At 42.1% G+C, this 22,513-nt stretch overlaps 1 protein-coding gene across 2 annotated transcripts in view; it reads left to right on the forward strand.

The window, feature by feature from the left end:
* Window positions 1-2,092: 2,092 nt before the first annotated feature.
* The window catches only part of FSD2 (fibronectin type III and SPRY domain containing 2), a 49,633-nt gene continuing 29,212 nt past the window's right edge, over window positions 2,093-22,513 (forward strand). Inside the window, exon 1 of one of the 2 annotated variants that reach the window (XM_021098895.2) lies at window positions 2,093-2,228. The gene's annotated coding sequence lies outside the window, so the exon portion shown is untranslated. The remainder of the gene's footprint in view (window positions 2,229-22,513) is intronic. The other variant, XM_084968518.1, reaches the window with a different exon arrangement.

Here is a 22,513-nt window from a genome sequence, read left to right on the forward strand (position 1 = left end):
TCTATATTGGTAGAAATAGATTAAGTTCAGTTTTCTGCCAGTATAGGTAATACCCTGGCGAACATTCCTGTACACACATCTTTGCATAATTTTTTCTTTCAAATTTTTTGCTTTTAATATTTTATTTTGCTTCCAATATTTTTATTGTATAGCTACCTGGCAGTAAAAGTATTTTAAAAATGCAATTTTGATTAAAACTTCAAAAAGTAGTAGATGAGGAGTTCTTGCTGTGGCTCAGCAGAAACAAACCCAACTAATATCCACGAGGATGCACGTTTGATCCCTGGCCTCGCTCAGTGGGTTAAGGATCCAGCTTTGCTCTGAGCTGTGGTATAAAGTCACAGATGAGGTGTTGCTGTCGCTTTGGTGTAGGCCAGCAGCTGCAGCTCTGATTAGACCCCCTAGCCTGGGAACTCCCATATGCCACAGGAGAGCCCCCCCCACACACACACACACAAAAAGCAGTAGAGGTAAAAATCTGAGATCAGATCACCACATACAGATTTTTAGGAGATGGTCCAGAACCCACTTTATGTTTTCTGCCAATGGGAGAAAATGAAAAGGGATCAGAGTGAAGAAAAGAGGATGTTTGGGAGTTATGAAAAGTAAAATAACTCGTAAGAGATAAACTTTGCTTTCATTTTGGAGTGATTTTTCTGGAGAGATCTGTTGTTGCACTGTGGGGAGGGTTGGAACCCCATCCCCGATCTGTGAGCCCAGTGGAGCCATCTTCAAAGGGACACTTCAGGGAGCTTGCTCTATTTCCTGCAGGTGGGCGCATGGTGGCCTGAGAGGAGAGGATTGGCTGCTTCAGTGGCAGAGCCAAGGGAAGTGGCTGCATTGGCATCACCTGCATCCCAGAGTTTACTAGGACCTAGGATGCCGTCTGCTTCCCAAGCTCGAGATGTGGGCCAGCAGGAAGACAGAGCCAGCAAGGAGCCACCTAGATTCAGCCTAAGAGAATGAGCTGCATGGGTGAGGAGACTTCATTTGAGAAATCTTGGAGGTGGCTCACCAGGGCCTGGAGGAGGAGTGCAGGGAACCGCCTAGAATAGAGGGACGTGGAAACTCCATGGGAAAGGGCTCCATAATGGGAAACCCCAGAGGTGTATACAAGCTTAGAGGGATAAACAAAGCTCTAAGCATCTGCCTGCCACAAAGGGCTAGAAGCTAGCATCGTCTGTGGCACCAGCACACATAGGAGTTGTCTTATCACCTTAACGCCTCCTGCCTGTGGCAGACAAGCCAGAGCTCAGGGAGAAAGTGTGGGAAGAAGAGCGCCACCTCATCCCTCGTTTTTCAGGGCAGACTTCCAGCTCCAGAGGCCTAAGCTGGGAAGGGGAGAAGGTTTCAATGCTGGCTAAGCTAAATTTGACTTTTTAGTGAATGTACTGGACTGGACTGTATTACCAAATGGAGACTATGCCTTCAAGTGTGTTACCTAAGAGGGAGCAGAAGGTCATGGGTCTGCTGAATTTTTTTTTTTTTTAATCTTTTGAGGGCCCACCCATGGCATATGGAGGTTCCCAGGCTAGGGATTGAAGTGGAGCTGCAGCCGCCGGTCCACACCACAGCCACAGCAACGCCAGATCTGAGCTGAATCTGCAACCCACACCACATCCCATGGCAAGGTTGGATCCCCCACTCACTGAGTGAGGTCAGGGATTGAACCGGTGTCCCCATGGATACCAGTTTCTGCTGAGCCACAAGGGGAACTCCAGTCTGCTGGATTTTTCTCCAGAGAGGGGAGTAATTCCTGCCCCTCAGGCCAGGTGGAAGGTGCACAGCATTTGGCCTCTCAGAGTCCATTCTCTTGTGTGGCCTGCAGCTGCCCTCCCAACCTCACAGTGACAGCCCCCTGCCCTCTACACATGCCCAGCCACCTGAGTCCCTGGGTAGAGCCACAGCACTCAAATCCCCACAGTAAATGAAGTAACATTTATTACATGTGACCTACCCTGGTGACACTTGAGCAGTAAGCAGTGGCAGGTCTATATTTGGGCTTCCACTCAGGCAGGCCTGTTGCTATTTGCAGCCAGAGCCAGCTCGTGTTACCCCTGCCTTTGCTGCCCCACTTGTAGGACTCTGGGGTAGAACAGGCAGGGGCAGCCTGCCGGGCGTACAGAGGTCACCCAGAGGGAAAGCCTGCTGACCGTGGATGCAGTTTTCTAGTAGTTACCCGGAGCCTCCGAGTTAAAAGAAAAATGTATGGATCCTTAAATTAGCAGGCAAGTTTTTGAAGAGTTGTTATTTTTCTAATGCAAATTAATACTATTAGAAACTCAGTAATGGAGTGCTACAATGCCTTTCCTTTAGATGGGAAGAGAGATCATCTGAAATTGCAGGTGTACATTGCAATAAACAGTGTGACTATTTCCTGTGCCTTCTTGCAGCCAGGGTTCAGCTTTACTGAATGTGGGGTTGGTACAGGGTATGAAAGCCTCAGATGCAGACAGAAAGGCTGGCGATTTTTGCAACCAGTAGAATGCGTCTTTAGGGTATTTTTGGTGCGGGTTCCCATTTGTTAGAATGGTTTGAAACTCTAAATGTTGATGTCATTTGACTATGGTATTCGGTTGATAAATACCTTTTATTTCAATCTGCATGTGCGTGCTGACAAATCATAATTTTATGCTTTGATTCAAATACTGAAAAACAGCATCAACATCATTTTTCACTTGTTATGCACACCCTGTCCTCCCATAGAAAGTTTTTAGGTGTGAACTGTGCTGATTTGAACCATTTTGTAAAACCATACAGCTAACAGTTTAAAGCAAGTTTCTAGCTCTGGCTCCAAAATTGCCAGGGGCTACATGGGTGAGCTCCTAAAATTATGTACAAAATTATGTTTGTGCCTTTCTGGGCTCACTTTTGGAAAGAGAATTCACAGCTTTCAGTAGATTCTCAGAGGTACCCACGACCCATTAAAAGTTAAAAAATGTATTTTTTATTTTTTTATTTTTTGCTTTTTAGGGTCACACCTGCTGCATGTGAAAGTTCCCAGGCTAGGGGTAGAATCAGAGCTGCAGCTGCCGGCCTACACCACAGCCACAGACACGCAGGATCTGAGCCATGTCTATGACCTACACAGCAGCTCACGGCAACGCCGGACCCTCGACCCACTGAGCAAGGCCAGGGATTGACCCTGAGTCCTCATGGATACTAGTTGGGTTTGTTACTGCTGAGCCACAATGGGAACCTCCAGAGACTTTTCTAATTAAAGCATACTTCCCATATAAGACTTGAGCAGAAGTCTTTATTTTTTTAACTGCAGATCAATGGCATAGAGTAGAAGCTATCCATCATATTCTTTATATATCTTTATATTCTTTACTATGATTTATTACTATATTTCTCTAAGCCTCAGTTTTATCATTTATAAAATGACAATTTACTGTTAATGTTCCTTTCTCCCCCAATTCTGAATATTTTGTTAAGGGTTTGGATGTTGAGGGGGAAAGTGAGTGTCACCTCTGCGGTGTGTTGCTAAGTCCTCCTTTGCTGCCAAGCTCCCAGACTGATTTGTGTCAGTGTATTCACAGGGCAGATGCCAGCATGGAAGAACTTGTTCTTATCATTATCTGTGCTCCGTGTTTTCCAGTCTTCTTGCTTGTTCAACAGTTCAATTTAGTGTTTCACATTCCGGCCATTGGTTGAAAGAATTTATCAGGATGATTTATTGGTAATACAGAATTCTGGGGTTCTCCCTTTTGGTAGCACGTGGAAATGTGTTATTTCTTTTTAGCTGGGCTGCTCCTTGGTCTGGTGTGGCTTCATGGAAAAATGGGTCCAGATCCAGCTCTTTACCTGCCTGGGTTTGTCCAGCATTCAGCACAGGGCTGGATACAGAGTAGCCCCGGATCAATCCGTGTTAAATCATATCGGCCATAATAACCCCTTTATCTTCACAAGAACTCAGTTTCGCCATCCTAGAGTCAGGAAACTGAATTAGATGCTTTCCAAGGGGCCCTCCATTCTTAGAATTGCACATCTCTGCCTAGGCCCCTTGAGCTTTGGCTGTTAGGTGGGGTGACCTCATAGCCAGGGCCTGTGCTCTGCTGCCTTCTGCCCTTTTCAGCTGTTTTCAAGGGACAAAATGATCCCACAGTGGCCATGGGAGTTTCCACACTGCTGTGGTCATTTTGAATTTTCACTTTCTGACCCTGGCCCTCCCACTCCATGAGTGACCGGAGGGAGACTTCTAGCATGGTCCAGGTGGGAGAAACTGAGGTCCTGGTAATAATAATAATAATAATAATAATAATAACAATAACTCATTTGCCTGGGGTCTCCTCTTCACCAGAAGTCATGTCTTGTCCATTGTGCCTCTGGCACCCAGGGCAGTCCTGTTCTCTTGAATCCACCTGAACCCCCACCTCTCCAGGCCCATGAACAGCCGGTGCCAATGCAATGAACAATGCCCAGCACCACAGCCCTGGCACGTGGTGGGGTCACCTGGAGTCACAGAAAGACCTCAGGCTTCCCCAGGTGATCTCTGTGCAGATGCAGACTTCCCAGGTCACTCGTGTTGCCTGACACTGAGCTGGATCAGGACTTCTGAGTCTCTGGCCTGACCAGGTGGGGCCTGTAACACTCCTGGAGCAGAGACAGTAGCCAGCAGCCAGGAGTGAAGATGGGAATTACTCCGAAGCTCAGGAGACCTGCTGCTGCTGCTGCTGCTGCTGCTGGCCTGAGAGAGGCCCCTGGAATCATGACCGTCTTTTTTTCCAGATCTAATTGCCTTCCACCCCATACCCCTCCCCCACCTCCGTGATGCCACGCCAAAGCACATGTTAGTGTAAGTCATTGTTTCTATGCAATGGAGTTATTCTTTTCCCACCAGCTTTCTTGAGATGTAATTGACCAAAAGAGAAAAAAAAAAAAAACCTGTAAGATTAGGGTGCACAATGCGATGATGAGATGCACATATGTATTGTGCAATGATTACCACAATAAAGTTACTTACAGCCCCATCACCTCACACAATGAATGACCTTTGGGTTATGCGTATAGTGAGAACATTTAAGAGCTACTCTCTTAGCTACTCTCAAGGGCATAATATAGGGTTCTTAACTATCATCATCATGCTGTATGTATAGATCCCCAGAACTTACTCATCACATAACTAGAAGTCGTTATCCTTTGGCCATCATCTCCCCATTTCCCTCAATCCCCGGTCCCTGGAAACTACCAATTTATTCTCTGTTTCTATGAGTTCAGCTTTTTCAGATTCCACACCTAAGGGAGATCACACAGCGTTTGCCTTTCTCTGACTCATCTCACCTAGCATGATGCTCTCAAAGTCCATCTATGTTGTTGGAAATGGCAGGATTTATTTCTTTTATGACCAAATGGTATTCCATTATGTCTGTGTTTCCTTATCTGTTCCATCCATTGAGAGACATGTCTTGGCTGTTGTGAATAATGCTGCAATGAACATAGGAATGCACGTATCTCTTCAAGATAATGATTTCATTTCCTTTAGGTATATACCCCAGAAGTGGGATTGTTGGATCATCTGACAATTCTGTTTATAATTTTTTTTTTCTTTTTAGGGCTGCACCTACAGTATATGGAAGTTTCCAGGCTAGGGGTAGATGGGAGTCAAAGCTTCTGGCCTATACCACAACCATAGCCACAACAACGCCAGATCCAAGCCGTATCTGCGACCTACACCACAGCTCATGGCAGTGCCAGATCTTTTTTTTTTTATGATTTTTATTTTTTCCATTATAGCTGGTTTACAGTGTTCTCTCAGTTTTCTACTGTACAGCAAAATGACCCAGTCACACATACATATATACATTCTTTTTCTCACATTATCCTCCATCATGCTCCATCATAAAGTGACTAGATATAGTTCCCAGTGCTGTACAGCAGGATCTCAGTGCTTATAATTCCAAAGGCTATAGTTGGCATCTATTAACCCCAGATTCCCAGTCTATCACATTCCTTCCTCCTCCCTTTCCCCCTTGGCAACCATAAGTCTGTTCTCCAATGCCAGATCTTTTAACCCAATGGATGAGGCCAGGGATCAACCCCGCATCCTCATGGATAACAGTCAGGCTTGTTGCCACTAAGCCACATCAGGAACTTCCTATTTATGATTTTTTGAGGAATCGCCATAATGTTTTCTGTAGTGGCTACATGAGTGTACATTCCTAGCAGCAGTGAACAAGAGTTCCCCTTTTCCCACATCCCTGTCAACGTTTGTTATCGCTTATCTTTTTTATAATAGCCATGCTAAAGGTGTGAGATGATAGTTCATTGTGCATTTGATTTGCATTTCCCAAGTTAGTGATGTTGAGCATCTTTTCATACACTAATTGGCCATCTGCATGTCTTATTTAGAAAAAAAAAGTGTCTATTCAGGTCTGTCTTTTTTTTTTTTTCTGCTTTTTAGGGCCAAACTTGTGGCATATGGAGATGCCCAGGCTAGGGGTTAAATCAGAGCTGTAGCCTCTGGCCTATGCCATAGCCACAGCAACACCAGATCCGAGCTGTGTCTGCAACCTACAGCACAGTTCACAGCAATGGCAGATCCTTAACCCACTGAGCAAGGCTAGGGATTGAACCTGTGTCCTCATGGATGCTAGTCAGATTCATTAACTGCTGAGCCATGATGGGAACTCGTGCCCACTTTTAACCATTTTTTTTTTTTATTTTCCCTCTGTACAGCAAGGGGGTCAGGTTATCCTTACATGTATACATTGCAGTTACAGTTTTTTCCCCCACCCTTTCTTCTGTTGCAACATGAGTATCTAGACATAGTTCTCAATGCTATTCAGCAGGATCTCCTTGTAAATCTATTCTAGGTTGTGTCTGATAAGCCCAAGCTCCCGATCCCTCCCACTCCCTCCCCCTCCCATCAGGCAACCACAAGTCTCTTCTCCAAGTCCATGATTTTCTTTTCTGAGGAGATGTTCATTTGTGCTGGATATTAGATTCCAGTTATAAGTGATATCATATGGTATTTGTCTTTGTCTTTCTGGCTCATTTCACTCAGTATGAGATTCTCTAGTTCCATCCATGTTGCTGCAAATGGCATTATGTCATCCTTTTTTATGGCTGAGTAGTATTCCATTGTGTATATATACCAAATCTTCCGAATCCAATCATCTGTCGATGGACATTTGGCTTGTTTCCATGTCCTGGCTATTGTGAATAGGGCTGCAATGAACATGCGGGTGCATGTGTCTCTTTTAAGTAGAGCTTTGTCCGGATAGATGCCCAAGAGTGGGATTGCAGGGTCATATGGAAGTTCTATAGATTTCTAAGGTATCTGCAAACTGTTCTCCATAGTGGCTGTACCAGTTTACATTCCCACCAGCAGTGCAGGAGGGTTCCCTTTTCTCCACAGCCCCTCCAGCACTTGTTATTTGTGGATTTATTAATGATGGCCATTCTGACTGGTGTGAGGTGGTATCTCATGGTAGTTTTGATTTGCATTTCTCTTATAATCAGCGATGTTGAGCATTTTTTCATGTGTTTGTTGGCCATCTGTATATCTTCTTTGGAGAAATGTCTATTCAGGTCTTTTGCCCATTTTCCCATTGATTGATTGGTTTTTTTGCTGTTGAGTTGTATAAGTTGCTTATATATTCTAGAGATTAAGCCCTTGTCTGTTGCATCATTTGAAACTATTTTCTCCCATTCTGTAAGTTGTCTTTTTGTTTTCTTTTTGGTTTCCTTTGCTGTGCAAAAGCTTTTCAGTTTGATGAGATCCCACGGGTTTATTTTTGCTCTAATTTCTATTGCTTTGGGAGACTGACCTGAGAAAATATTCATGATGTTGATGTCCGAGAGTGTTTTGCCTATGTTTTCTTCTAGGAGTTTGATGGTGTCCTGTCGTATATTTAAGTCTTTCAGCCATTTGGAGTTTATTTTTGTGCATGGTGTGAGGGTGTGTTCTAGTTTCATTGCTTTGCATGCAGCTGTCCAGGTTTCCCAGCAATGCTTGCTGAATAGACTTTCCTTTTCCCATTTTATGTTCTTGCCTCCCTTGTCAAAGATTAATTGACCATAGGTGTCAGGGTTTATTTCCAGATTCTCTGTTCTGTTCCATTGGTCTGTCTGTCTGTTTTGATACCAGTACCACACTGTTTTGATGACTGTGGCTTTGTAGTATTTCTTGAAGTCTGGGAGAGTTATGCCTCCTGCTTGGTTTTTGTTTCTCAGGATTGCTTTGCGTGCCCACTTTTAAATCAGATTTTTTTGCTATTGGGTTGCATGAGTTCCTTATACATTTTGAATATTAACCCCTTATCATATAGATGGTGTGCAAATACTTTCTCCCATTCAATAGGTTGCCTTTTCCTTCTAGTCAATGTTTCTTTTGCCATGCAAAAGCTTTTTAGTTTGCTGTAGTCCCACTTGTTTTGCTTTTGTTGCTTAAGCTTTTGGTGTTATATGGAGCTTTTTTTCTGTGTTTTCTTCTAGAGCTTTCATGGTTTCTGTTCTTTCACTCAAGTCTTTAATCCATTTTGAGCTAATTTTGATGAGTGGTGTAAGATAAGTGTCCGATTTCATTCTTTTGCATATGATTATCCAGTTTTCCCAGCACTATCTATTGAAAAGACATTCTTTCCTACAAGAGAGTGGTTCTGACTAGTTACACAATCAGACACCCAGGAGAGCAGAAGATGTAGGCTTAGGATAGTAGGTTCTGGTTGCTCTGTTGACCAGTAAAGGATGTGGGAACCTAGGATGGATCCATATTGGGGAGAAGGCAACATGGTGCTTCTATAGTTGTATGGCCCCTTTGGTCTTGGGGACCAACAATTTAGGGGAGATCTGGCCTAAGGTAGGGGTGATGTCCATGCTATCCAGAAAGATTTAGGAATCCTGTGTGTGTGTGTGTGTGTGTGCGCGCGTGTGTTTGCACACATGCTCAGAGGTGTTTCTTGGTCCAGTTCAGTCCTCGTTTTGTTGGGATACATACCCATTGTGAAGAGATATGTCCTACATCACTTGAAGCATCCCTAAAACAGGCTATATCGATGAGGACATTCCAGGACCACCAAGCCAGGGTCTAATGGTGGGCAGTGTTCTTGGTAGTAACCCCAAAGAACATCCAGGCTCTAGGATCTTCATAAGTCCTGGATACTGGGGAGGCAAAGCACCAGAGCTTTGCCTTTTTGTGATGCTGCCTCTGGGAGTGATCTTCCTTCATCCCTCCCTCCTCTGGGACGTGGCCCAGGTGTCCATGGACCCCATGGTGGTCCAGGACACAGTGGAGCTAGTATTTTGTGCATCAGTCCTGAGCAGTCATCGTACTTAACCTCAGGAGACATGACAGAAGTGACGTTTACCATGCTCTTCCATATGAAGAGTTTTAGAGCACTAGGGAATGAGACTGAAGCTTTTATGAATCCCAAGCATGATTTTCCCCCCAATCTTGGAGTCTCAGGAGTCAGATTTCCTCATGGGGATCCAAACCGCGTAAGCCAGTTGCACGTGTGGTATGGGGTTAGGATAGCAGCATCTTTGTCCCCTAATTCCTGTTGGAAGTCTGCCTCTCTGTGTGGTGCTCACAGAGGAAATGGAAAAACAGCAGACCCTGGGAACTGCAGAGTGAGAGAGAAAGAAGAGAGAAGATGCCCAGGGGCTCAGCAGGCAAGTCTCTGTGGCCACATCCTCGTTGTCCCCACCATGGCCAGAGGCTATTCAGTTCTTTTGCTTTTGTGTTGCCATCAGCAAGAGCCACTGAGGGATGTTTGAGGGACTTCCAAGGAGGGTCATGGCCATCATTAAACTGTGGGAGTGATCTTTGGTGCAGAGCCCCAGAAGAAGGGATGTAGCTGGGGAACCCTCCAAGGTAAGGACTGTACGAGATCTACTGGGATGCAGAACCTCCTGTTCTTGGGTTAAATCTTCCTAAAATGGGGCCTCCTGGGGACTATTCCATTCTCTTCTCTGCTCATCATCACCCTTAGCCTTTCCTTGTGGCTCACAGGACAGAACTCAGAGTGCATGGGGGCAGGCAGCTAGAGGAGCCTGGCTGGCGGTCTCTGGAGTAAGGAGGGAGGTCTGAGCCAACAGGGCAAAGAGTCTTCTCTGACCAGCCTTGGATGCATGGCCGAGTTCTTTTCCCTAAGGGCATGGGAAGAAAAGTTGAGTGATCCTTGATCTCTACAGACAGAGGCAGAGAAACAAGGATGAAACTGAAGGCCTATAGTAGGAATGTCCAGGAAGGGGACTGGGACCCAGATCATCAGGTCAGGACCCCATGAACTTGGGCACTAAAGTGCAGGGAGGCTGAAGAAAGTGGGTTCTCAACACCTCTGCCAAGCCAGCTGGATCTCCAGGCATCTTCTAGTGTAGACTACAGGTTCGTGGCTTGGGAGGCAGAGTGGATGTCACACCACGCATTAGAGTAGAAAGAAGAGGCAACAACATCTGGAGGTGTTGAGTTTGAGGTGACTGGGGGTGTTCAGGAAAGAAGTTGCTGCTCGTGAGCTCTGCCCCTGCTTGGGGAGCAGTTAGGGCCAGAGACAAGGGTTTGGAGCCATTTTCAGGGCAGGGATGGTGTGAAAGCTGTCACAGAGGCGCCGAGATCACTTGGAGCAGGTGGAGAGTGAGAGGAGGAATGAGATGGAGGCTTGGGGAGGGCCAATGGGTGAGGAGCAGCTGAGCAGAGGGACTCAGCACAGATTCCAGCAGGCAGTGGCCTGGGAGGAGATCACAGCTGAGCCAAGGGAGAAGGGAGGGTGAATAGGATCCGATGACACAGAGCAGTCAAAAGAGCACGGGGCAGTGTCCATGGCTTTCACAATTAGGCCATCAGAAAAAAATATATTTAAAGGCGATGAAGAGTTCCTGTTGTGGCTAAGCGGGTTAAGAATTTGACTAGTATCCAGGAGGACTCAGGTTCGATCCCTGGCCTCGCTTAGTGGGTTAAGGATCCGGCGTGGCTGTGAGCCATGTTGTAGGTTACAGATGCAGCTCATATCCTGTGTTGCTGTGACTGTGGCATAGGCTGGCAGCTATAGCTCTGATTCGACCCCTAGCCTAGGAACCTCCATGTGCTGTAGGTGCAGTCCTAAAAAGCAAAACATAAATAAATAAATAAAAGTAAAAAATTATTCATTAAATCAGACACAACTTAGAATAGATTTACAAGGAGATCCTGCTGAATAGCATTGAGAACTATGTCTAGATACTCATGTTGCAACAGAACAAAGGGTGGGGGAAAAAATGTAATTGTAATGTATACATGTAAGGATAACCTGACCCCCTTGCTGTACAGTGGGAAAATAAAATAAATAAATAAATAAATAATAAAAGGCAATGAAAAGTGGTAATAGTGGAAAGAAAAATGAATTGGCACTTTTTAAAAAATATAGCTTTAGCTTTTGAAGCTTGAAGGTATTGAAAGGATAGACTGTCAACGAAGGTCACAAAGTCCCTCCTTGCAGAAAGACGAGCAAAGTCCACAGGGGCAACCACTCCCTGAAACTGACTGCTCAACAAGTGCTTAGACAAATGGCTGGCTGCTGGCTTTCACCCCATAATTGGAAATTAAGGGAAGCTGTATGGATCATAAAAGTTATGGCTGGAGGGGGGAGAATGCGAAACTGTATCTTTAAAAATGTTTTTGCTTTTGTTCTTTTCCTCAAGGCCTTATTGCATATGTGCTATGTTGAAAGATTTTAGCAATATTACTTTTTTAAAAAAAGGCATTAGGTTTACTACAATTTTTTTTTCTGTTTTGGCCACATCTGTGGCATATGGACGTTCCCAGGCCAGGACCACAGCTGAGACCTACACCACAGCTAGAGCAATGCCAGATCCTTAACCCACTGTACCACAGCAGGAACTCCTACTATAGTTTTTTTTTCAGGGTGGCATTAGGAACTGGATTGTAGTGATTGTTGCACAATTAGAGGAATTCACTAAAAGTCACTGAATTGTGCACTTAAAACAAGTGAATTTTTATAGTGTATAATTATAATTCAGTGAAGTTATTTTTAAATGATATTAGGGAACAAGATAAGCAGCTCACACAATTCCTGGTTTTATGTAGGAATATGTTGTTATTGTGGTACAACAATTCTGGTATATGGAAATTTAGGTCAATATTTGGACATCAACCGTACCTGTTTGTGATTTGTACAGTTAAATGAAAAAAAAAAAAGAAAACCTGCTTCTTTAAGGAAAAATAGTCATCTTCTTGTTTATAAATCAGAGGTCCATAAACAAAGCTTTTTGCTTGTAAACTCCCTTGTAATATTTCTGTTATCTAAACAATTTTTTTATCAAAAGTTTAAATGACTGGGATTTCCTGTTGAGATGTAGCAGAAATGAATCCAACTAGTATACGTAAGGATGCGGTTTCGATCCCTGACCTCGCTCAGTGGGTTAAGGATCTGGCATTGCCATGAGCTGTTGGTGCAGGTCGCAGATGCGGCTGGGATCTGGTGTTGCTATAGAGAGCGTAGGCTGGCATCTGCAGCTCCAATTCGACCCCTAGCCTGGGAATTTCCATATGCCGCAGGTGTGGCATTAAAAAAAGCAAAAAAGAGTTTAGATAACCTTGGATTAGGCACTGGTTTCTCAGATATGATACCAGAAACAAGAGCTAAGAAGAAAAAATTAATAAATTGGCTGCATCTAAATTAAAAACTTTAATGTTTCAAAGGACACCGTCAAGATGGAGTTCCTGTTGTAGCACAACAGGATTGGTGGCATTTCTGGAGCCCTGGGACTCAGGTTCAATCCCTGGCCCAGCCCAGTGGGTTAAGAATCCCGTATCACTTCAGCTGTGGTATAGGTTGCAACTGTAGCACGGATCTGATTCCTGGCCCAGGAACTCCATATGCAACCCCATACAAGTGCTAATAAAGAATTTGTATCCAGAATTTACAAAGAACTCTTAATAACTAACAATAAATAAATTGAAGATGATACAAACAGATGGGAGATGTACTGTGCTCATGGATTGGAAGGTTTATATATAGAATGAAGTATTTACTCAGCCATAAAAATTTGAAATCTTGCCATTTATGACAACATGGATGGCTCTAGGGGTATTATGCTAAGTGAAATAAGTCAGACAGAAAGACAAACATCCTATGATCTTACTTTTATATGGAGTCTAAAACAAGAAGACGAAACAAAATGAAAACAGATTCATAGATAAAGAAGACAAACAGGTAGTTGCAGAAGGGCAGGGGTGGTGTGGGTGAAATAGCTGAAGTGGGTTAAGAGATACAAACCTCCAGTTCTAACATAAATAAGACACAAGGATTTAATATACAGCATAAGGAATATGGTCAGTCATATTGTAATAACTTTGTATGGGGACAGATGGTTACTAGACTGACTTATAGTGGTGATCACAGCGTAGTGTATTCAAATGTCGAATCACTATGTAGTACCCCTGAAACATATAATATTGTTTGTCAACTATATTTCAATAATTTTTTAAAAGTACGTATGTGTGTGTGTGTATAAACACACACACATATATGTTTATGGAGAAACTTTAGAAAATACAAATAAGAAAAAATAAAAATTATCTGGAATCCCTCCAAAATAGACAAATAACCTAATTTATAAAATAGATGGGAGTTACTGCTGTGGCACAGTGTATTAAGAACCAGACTGCAGTGGGTCATCGCAGAGGGGTGGTTTCGATCCCTGGCTCTGCGCAGTGGGTTAAAGGATCTGGCATTGCTATAGCTGTAGTCACAACTGTGGCTCAGATTCAATCCCTGGCCCAGGAACTTCCATATGCTACAGGACAGCCATTTAAAACAAAATGTTTAAAATAGGTGTATTAGTCATGCTTCCTCAGAGAAACTGAACCTGGCAAATATGGAGTCTCAGGGGGGTCTAGAAGGCTGGAGCCCAGGGAAGAGCCAAAGTTGCAGTTTAAGTCAAGCTTGTCTGCTGAAGGAATTCCCTCTTGATTGGGGGTGGGGGGGGGCGGTCAGCCTTTGATGGATTAGAAGTCCATCACATTTTAGAGAGCAATCTGATTTACTCAAAGTCCACCAATATAAATATCAACCTCATCCAAAACACACCCTCCCAGAAACATTCAGTATAATGTTTGACCAAATGTCTGGACATGGTGGCCCAGCCAAGTTAACACATAAAATTAACCATCACAGTGGACAGTGGATTGGAATAGCCATTTCTCCAAAGAAGATATACAAATGCCAGTGTGTGCCAATGATGAGCCGCCTGGGAAATGCCAATCAAAGCCACGTTGAGATACCACTTTATGTTCTCTAGGATGGCTGCACTCCAAAAGATAGATTAAACAAGTGCTGATGAGGACATGGAGAAACTGGAACCCACATACACTGATGATAAGAAGGCAAAAATGGTACAGCCACTTTGGAGGAGTTTGGCAGTTTCTCAAAAGGTTAATCATAGAATTTCCATATTACCCAGCAATTTCAATCCGCCAAATATGCCCAAGAGAAATGAAAATGTTATGTCCATACAAAACCCTGTACATGACTATTAATAGCAACATTATTCATTGTAGCCAAAAAGTGGAAACAACACAGGTATCTATCAATTGATGAATGGATAAACAAAATATGGTATATTCCTATATTGGAATACTATTCAGGTATTAAAAGAATACACTGTACAATGTGGATGAACCCTGAAAACATTATGTTCAATGAAAAGATCCGAACACCAAAGGTCATGTATTATAGGATTCCATTTACGTGAAATATCCAGAATAGGCAAATGCATGGAGACAAAAAGTAGATTAGTGGTTATTGGGCACTGAAGGACTGGGTGATGAAAGTGTTCTGGAATTAGTGGTGCTGGATGGACAATTCTTAAATATACTAAAAATACTAAATTGTAAACTTTATTTGTTTTTTTTTTATCTTTTTGCCATTTCTTGGGCCGCTCCCGCGGCATATGGAGGTTCCCATGCTAGGGGTCGAATCAGAGCTGTAGCCGCTGGCCTACACCACAGCCACAGCAACGTCAGATCCGAGCCACATCTGCAACCTACACCACAGCTCATGGCAACACCGGATCCTTAACCCGCTGAGCAAGGCCAGGGATTGAACCTGCAACCTCATGGTTCCTAGTCGGATTCGTCAACCACTGAGCCATGATGGGAACTACTAAACTGTAGACTTTAAAAGGGTAAACCCTATAGTATGTTAACTATCTTAATAAAGCTATTCTTTTTAAAGTGTAAATGGTTGCAAAAGATATCCTTTGTGGCCTATTATAAATATTTCCCACTCAAATAAAACTATTTTATAGCCCTTTTTAAATATATTCAGTGGAGTCTTAAATACTCTGGCAATTTGTTATCCTTCCTCAGCTATCTTTAAAAATGCAAGAACTCTTCTAAAACATCAGAAATTTTACACTGTTCTTTTTCCTCTTGAGCTTGTATTTCCATTTCACTTTTCAGAGGAATTTTTTCCTAATGTATTATTTCTCTATGCTTGGAAAGTCTTTTATTGATCATCTCTGTTTCTCTACAAAAAATGCACATCTATGACCTGAGATTTAAATGCTTTCTTATTTTCTTACAATTGGAAATTTCAAAATAATAACCTCTTTTTAAATTTTATTGGAGTGTAGTTTATTTACAATGTTGTGTTAGTTTCATGTGTACAGCAAAATGAATGCATTATACATACACACATATCCATTCTTTATTCCCATGTAGGTTATTACAGAAGTTGACCGCCTGTGCTATACAGTAGTTCCTTGTTATCTATTTTATATTTAGTAGTGTGTATGTGCTAATGCTATCCTCCCAATTTATTCCTCCTGCCTCACAGTTTCCCCTTTGGTAACCATGAGTTTGATTTTGAAATCTGTGTTTGTTTCTGTTTTATAAATAGGGAGTTCCCATCGTGGCTCACAGGTAATGAACCTGACCAGTATCCATGAGGATGCAGGTTCACTCCCTGGCCTCGTTCAGTGGGTTGAGGATCCAGCATTGCCATGAGGTGTGGTGTAGGTAGCAGACGCAACTCGGATCCAGAGTTGCTGTGGCTGTGGTGTAGGCCGGCAGCTGCAGCTCTGATTTGACCCCTAGCCTAGGGACTCCCATGTGCTGCAGGTGCAGCCCTAAAAAGCAAATATATATATACACACACACGTGTGTGTGTGTGTGTATGTGTGTGTATATATATATATATATATTCTTTTGTATCATTTTTATTAGATTCTCCATATAAGTGACATCAGTGATATTTGTCTTCCTCTGTCTGACTTCACTTAGTATGATAATCTCTAGATCCCTCCATGTTGCTGCAAATGGAATTATTTTGTGCTTTTTTATGGCTAAGTAATATTCCATTGTGTATATGTACCACACCTTCTTTATTCATTCCTCTGTTAGGTTGCTTCCATGTCATGGCTATTATAAATAGCACTGCTATGGGAGTTCCCATCTTGGCTCAGTGGTTAACAAACCCAACTAGCATCCATGATGACATGGGTACGATCCCTGACCTCACTCAGTGAGTTAAGGATCTGTGAGCTGTGTTGTAGGTCACAGGTGAGACTCGGATCCTGTGTTGCTGTGGTTCTGGTGTAGGCCAGCAGCTACAGCTCTGATTCGACCTCTAGCCTGGAAACCTCCATATGCCATGGGTGCGGCCCTAAAAAGACAAAAAAAAACCAAAAAAACAGTGAATAGCGCTGCTATGAACATTGGGGTGCTTGTACCTTTTCAAATTATGGTTTTCTCCACATGTCTGCCAGGAGTGGGATTGCTGGGTCTTATAGTAGTCCTATATTTAATTTTTTGAGAAGACTCCATATTGTTTTCCATAGTGGTTGCATCAATTTACATTCTCACCAACAGTGTTGAAGGGTTCTCTTTTCTCCACACCCTCTCCAGTGTTTATTAATTGTAGACTTTTTGATGATGGCCATTCTGACTTGAGTGAGGTGATACTTCATTGTAGTTTTGATTTGCTTTTATCTAATAATTAGCGATGTTGGGCAACTTTTTATGTGCTTTTTGGCCAAATGTCTGTCTCTGAAGAAATGTCTGTTTGGATCTTCTGACTATGTTGTGATCGTATTGTTTGTTTTTTGATAAAAAGCTGCATGAGAGGTTTGTATATTTTGGAGATTAATCCCTTGTCAGTTGCTTTGTTTGCAAAGATTTTTTCCCATTCTATGGGTTGTATTTTCAGTTTTTTAATGGGTTCCTTTGCTGCTTCTCTTGTTTAATTAGATCCCTTTTATTTATTTTTGTTACTCTAGGAGGCAGATCAAAACAGATATTGCTGCAGTTTATTGCTGAGTGTTCTGCCTATGTTTACCTCTAGGAGTTTCACAGTATCTTGCTGTACATTTAAGTCTTTAATCCCTTTTGAGTTAATTTTTGTGTATGGTGTTAGAAAATGTTCTAATTTCCCTCTTTTACATGTAGCTGACCAGTTTTCCCAGCACCACTTATTGAAGAGACTGTCTTTTTACCATTGTACATTCTTGCCTGGGTCATATAGTAGTCCTTTCATTTAGCCCACTGGAGGTTCTATAATTCCAAAACAATGAAATCTTACAGTGCAATGGAATATTCAGGATGAGTGAGAGGTATAGTTTTACTTTTTCAATAACCTCTTTTTTTCTTCTCCATTAATTTATCAATACAGTTTTTAGTCACCTGTAAGCAGAATGATATAATATACTGCAAATTTTGATTAAATAGTTCTTTTAAAAAAAAGTAAAATGGAAGTACATTTCTTGATAAGGTGGTTGGGGCTTTTCCTTTTCCTTTTTAAGAAGTTAATTCATGCATCCATGGATGAAAATGACATATTCTCAAGTGCAATAGGAATTAGTGTCAATTGTCTTTCTGCTTTTCATTTCGTAAATGTAAGCACTTTGCAATATTGTTTACTTACTTAAGTAGATGGAAATGGAGGCTGCTTTGTTATAGCAGTGTCACTCAATTCTTTAAACTCTTTCCGAAATGTATATAAAAATTACATAGTAACATACCATGAAAAATCATTTTTATCATGTGTCAGCTAATGCTTGATTAAATTTTCCTTCAATTTTTGTTGAAAGCAAAGAATTGGAAACCACTCAGCTTACAATAAATTTTCTTACCTATTCATTAATGTCATTCGCTCTCTCAACATTGATACCAGTACTTCAGATTGTCCTTTCATTTAGCCCACTGGAGGTTTTATAATTCCAAAGCAATGAAATCTTACAGTGCAATGGAATATTCAGGATGAGTGAGAGGTATAGTTTTACTTTTTCAATAAAGAAAAAAAAGGGCTATTGTGAAAAGATAACACGCAGAAACCTTCAACTGCTGGCTTATTTCCAGGTATGGAAGCTCTGAGAAAGATTAAATATTATGTTGGGCATCTGGGCATTTGGGAACTGATATTCTCTTTTTTTTTTTTTTTTTGTCTTTTTGTCTTTTTAGGGCTGCACTCGTTGCATATGGAGGTTCCCAGGCTAGGGGTCTAGTTGGAGCTGTTGCCGCCGTCTTACGCCAGAGCCACAGCAACACCAGATCTGAGCCACACCTGCAACCTACACCACAGCTCACAGCAACGCCAGATCCTTAACCCACTGAGCAAGGCCAGGGATCGAACCTACAACCTAATGGTTCCTAGTCGGATTCGTTTCTGCTGCGCAGAACTCCCTGATACTCTTTTTTTTATGACGTATTTATTCTTTTACTACTTATTTATGTTTCCTAAATGGTGTATGATGTTGTTTTGTAAACAGTGTCTGCTTTGTGTTCCTCTAAAACTCATTCTCTTTTTGTTACTGTTACTCTTTGGAAGGATGTTCTTTTTGAACCAGCCTTTTCTGTCCGCCCAGGCTGAGGCTGTGTAGCTTTGCAGCCTGCTGATGTTGATGCCTCAATTCAGACAAACCTCCAGTTGGCAAGCAGAATCTAGGCCTCTCCATACCCTGTCTTAATGCAATTGGTCCCTTGAATCCCCTAGGAATCCCTACTATATTTCTTGTTTCTCTTTCTCTCTCTCTCTCTTTTTTTTTAAGGGCCACACCTGCAGCATATGGAGATTCCCAGGTTAGGGGTTGAATTTGAACCACAGACACCAGCCAACACCACAACCATAGCAACACCAGATCCGAGCCACATCTGCCACCTACACCTTAGCTTAGACTGATGCCAGATCCTTAACCCTCTGAGAGAGGCCAGGGATTGAACTCATATTCTCATGGATACTAGTCAGTTTCATTTCCACTGAACAACAACGGGAACTCCTGGAAACTGATACTCTTAAAATTGTTCATGGCCATGTATCCCTTCCAAAGTCTTTGTGTACATATGCCGTCTGAACATCAGTAGTTTAACTGCTACCCTTTGGAGAAGCCCAAATGTGAAGAAAAAGGAAGGAGAGAATGATAGCAAAAGGGGAAAAAGTAGTTTTTAGGCTGAGACAATGTATTTGTTGTCTACTGACACTGTATGTTACTGAATCCAGTAGCATATAAAAAAATTTTACATCATGACAAAGTGGGCTTTATCCCAGGAATGCAAGGATGGTTTAAACTTAGTGTTGGCAATGGATTCTTAAATATGACACCAAAAGTATAAGCAATAAAAGAAAACATAGGTAAATCATATTTTATCAAAATTAAAAATGTGCTTCATGGGACATCATCATTAAAGTGAAAAGACAGGAGTTCCCATTGTGGCTCAGCAGGTTAAGACCCTGACATAGTCTCCATGAGGATTCGGGTTCAATCCCTGGCCTTGTTCAGTGGGTTAAGGATCTGGTATTGCTGCAACCTGTGGTGTTGCTGTGGCTGTGGTGCAGGCCTGCAGCTGCAGCTCCATTTTGACCCTTAGCCTGGGAACTTCCATATGCAGTAGGTGCAGCCATAAAGAGAGAAAAAGAAAGTGAAAAGACAACCTATAGTATGGGAAAAATATTTGCAAATCATTTATTTGATAATGGACTAGTCTCCATTATAATGCATAAAGAAATCTTACAAATAACCCAACTGAAAGTATGTGAACAGACATTTTTCAAAAGAAGATATTTAAATGGCCAATAAATACATGAAAAAAGTACCTGACATAATTGTTCATCAGGGAAACGCAAATTGAAACTACAATGAGGAGTTCCCATTGTGGCTTAGCAGTAACAAACCCAACTAGGATCCATGAGGATACAGGTTTGATCCCTGGCTCCACTCAGTGGGTTAAGGATCTGGTGTTGCCGTGAGCTGTGGTGCCGGTTGCAGACGTGGCTCATATCTGGCATTGCTGTGGCTGTGGCAAGGCTGGCAGCTGCAGCGCCCATTCAGCCCCTAGCCTAAGAACATCCATATACCATGGGTGCATCCCTAAAAACAAAACAAAAACAAAAACAAAAACAATGAGACAGATACCATTTCATATCTACTAGTATGCCTATAATTTTAAAATCATATGATAACAAGTATTGACAGGGATGTGGAGAAATCAGAGCCTTTATACAATGCTGGTAGGAATATTAAATGGTACAGCCACTTTGGGAAACAATTTGGCAATTCCTCAGAAAGTTATACCCCAGCAAGTGTTAACCACAGAGTTATCATTTGACCCAGAAATCCCACTCCTAGGTATATACCCAAGAGAGATGAAATATATATGTATACAAATATTTTAACAACATTATTTATAATGGCCAAAGGGTGAAATCAACCCAAACGAAGTGGAAAACAATACAAATCAATTGATAAATGGATAAACAAAATATGAATTGTCCCTGCAATGAAGTATTATTCAGCCCTAAGAAGAAATGAAGTACTGACATATGCTACAACCTGTATGAACCCTGAAAACACTGGCTAAGAACAAAGCCAGTCACGAAAGACCACATATCATACAATTTCCCTTATAGGAAATGTCCAAACAGGAAACTCAGTAGAGACAGAAAATAGATTAGTAGTGCCTTAGAGCTTGTAGAAAAGAGAGAATGTGGGTGGTGATAGCTAACAGATGCAGAGTTTCTTTTTGAGGTGATGAAAATGACTGTCTAAAATTGATTGTGGTGATCACAGCTCATTTTCGTAACTATATTGAACACTATTGAATTATACATTTTAAACAAGTGAATTGTGTGTAACATGCCTTATGCATCAGTAAAATTATACAAAAAAATAATATAATGGCAGTTCTGTGCCAAGAGGCAAGCCAGGATTTAGTAGTCCAATAGACTGCTAAGGTGCTCCAAGAAACAGGTACCAAATGGAATTAGATATGCAGTAATTTTATTAGGAGAGACACTTGTGTAAGATAAAAAGGAGAGGAAGAAGGGAAAGGCTGAGAGAGCTGTCACACCATGATGCAAGTCTGACCCTGAGCAAAGGAGAAAAGGAAGGAAGGTTTGGAGCAATCATCCTAGACTGCCACGTATTCTAAGAAAGGTTTGGAAAATCTGGCGTCGGAGTAGTTTGGTGTCAGTCAGAAATGAATCTGCCCTAGTGTCCCTGCTACACTTTGTCGTTGATGGGAAATGCCCACGGGAAGCACATCCTCCAGGCAAAGCTGACAGTGGCTTTCAGAGTGCAGCCGAACCCCCTGGCCAGTTATGCCTCCCTTCCTTGGGTATCTGCGAGGCACAGTCTCACGGCCACCACACACACTAAGGTTCAAATCCCAGTTCAACAACTTACCAGCCACATGGCCTTGTACAAGATACTGTCTCTGAGCCTCTGTATCCTCATCTGTAAAATGGGAATAATAGCAGCGCCTACCCAGAGAAGAAAGTATATAAACTGCTTATCACAGAAAAAGCACAGGGCAAGTGTTATATTAGTATAAATACTAATAATGTATTTACTGATACTTATTATTTCTTTCTAGATTTTATGTGTCTCCATTAAAATAGTAGACATCGTAGTCTATATATAATGAGTATTCAGTTTATTTTACTTAATGTCATATTGGAATTTTTCCAAATTATCATTGGCTCTGCCTGATATTTTAAAGGCTACATTATATTTTATAGAGTGTACATATCACAGTTTCCTTAACCGTTCTCCTAATCATCAGGGCTTTACAATTTTGGGGGGCTAATATAAAACATTTTGTGGTGGACATTTTATATACAAATAACTTTTTCCACCATATTTGAGATTTTTTTTCCCTTAGGGTCCTAGAAGAGGACTCTTAGGTTAAAGAGTGTAGGTGTTCCCCCCGTGGTGCAGTGAGTAAAGAATCTGAGCAGCAATTCGGGTTGCTGCAGAGGTTCAGGTTTGATCCCCGGCCCTGAGAAGTGGGCTAAAGGATCCAGCATTGCCGAGCTGTGGCTTGGGTCACAGCTGCAGCCCAAGCCTGGATTCAGTCCCTGGCCTGGGAACTTCCATATGCCACCGGTGCAGCCATTTAAAAAGAAAAAAAAAGAGTGCAAATGTTTTTAAGGCTTTTGATCCATACTGCCAAATCTTCTCTCTGGAAAGGTGGGGCCATGTACATTCTAACCAACAACACGTTAAGAGTACTTACTTCCCTGGAGGCTTACCTAGCCTTGGGCATCAAGAGGCAAAATGGCATCTACTTATTTGTAAT

This window comes from Sus scrofa, chromosome 7, assembly GCF_054392235.1.
Source record: "Sus scrofa isolate SSC_HxYL_T2T_F1_AM1 chromosome 7, Sscrofa_HxYL_maternal_Yorkshire_Landrace_v2.0, whole genome shotgun sequence".
NCBI lineage: Eukaryota > Metazoa > Chordata > Mammalia > Artiodactyla > Suidae > Sus > Sus scrofa.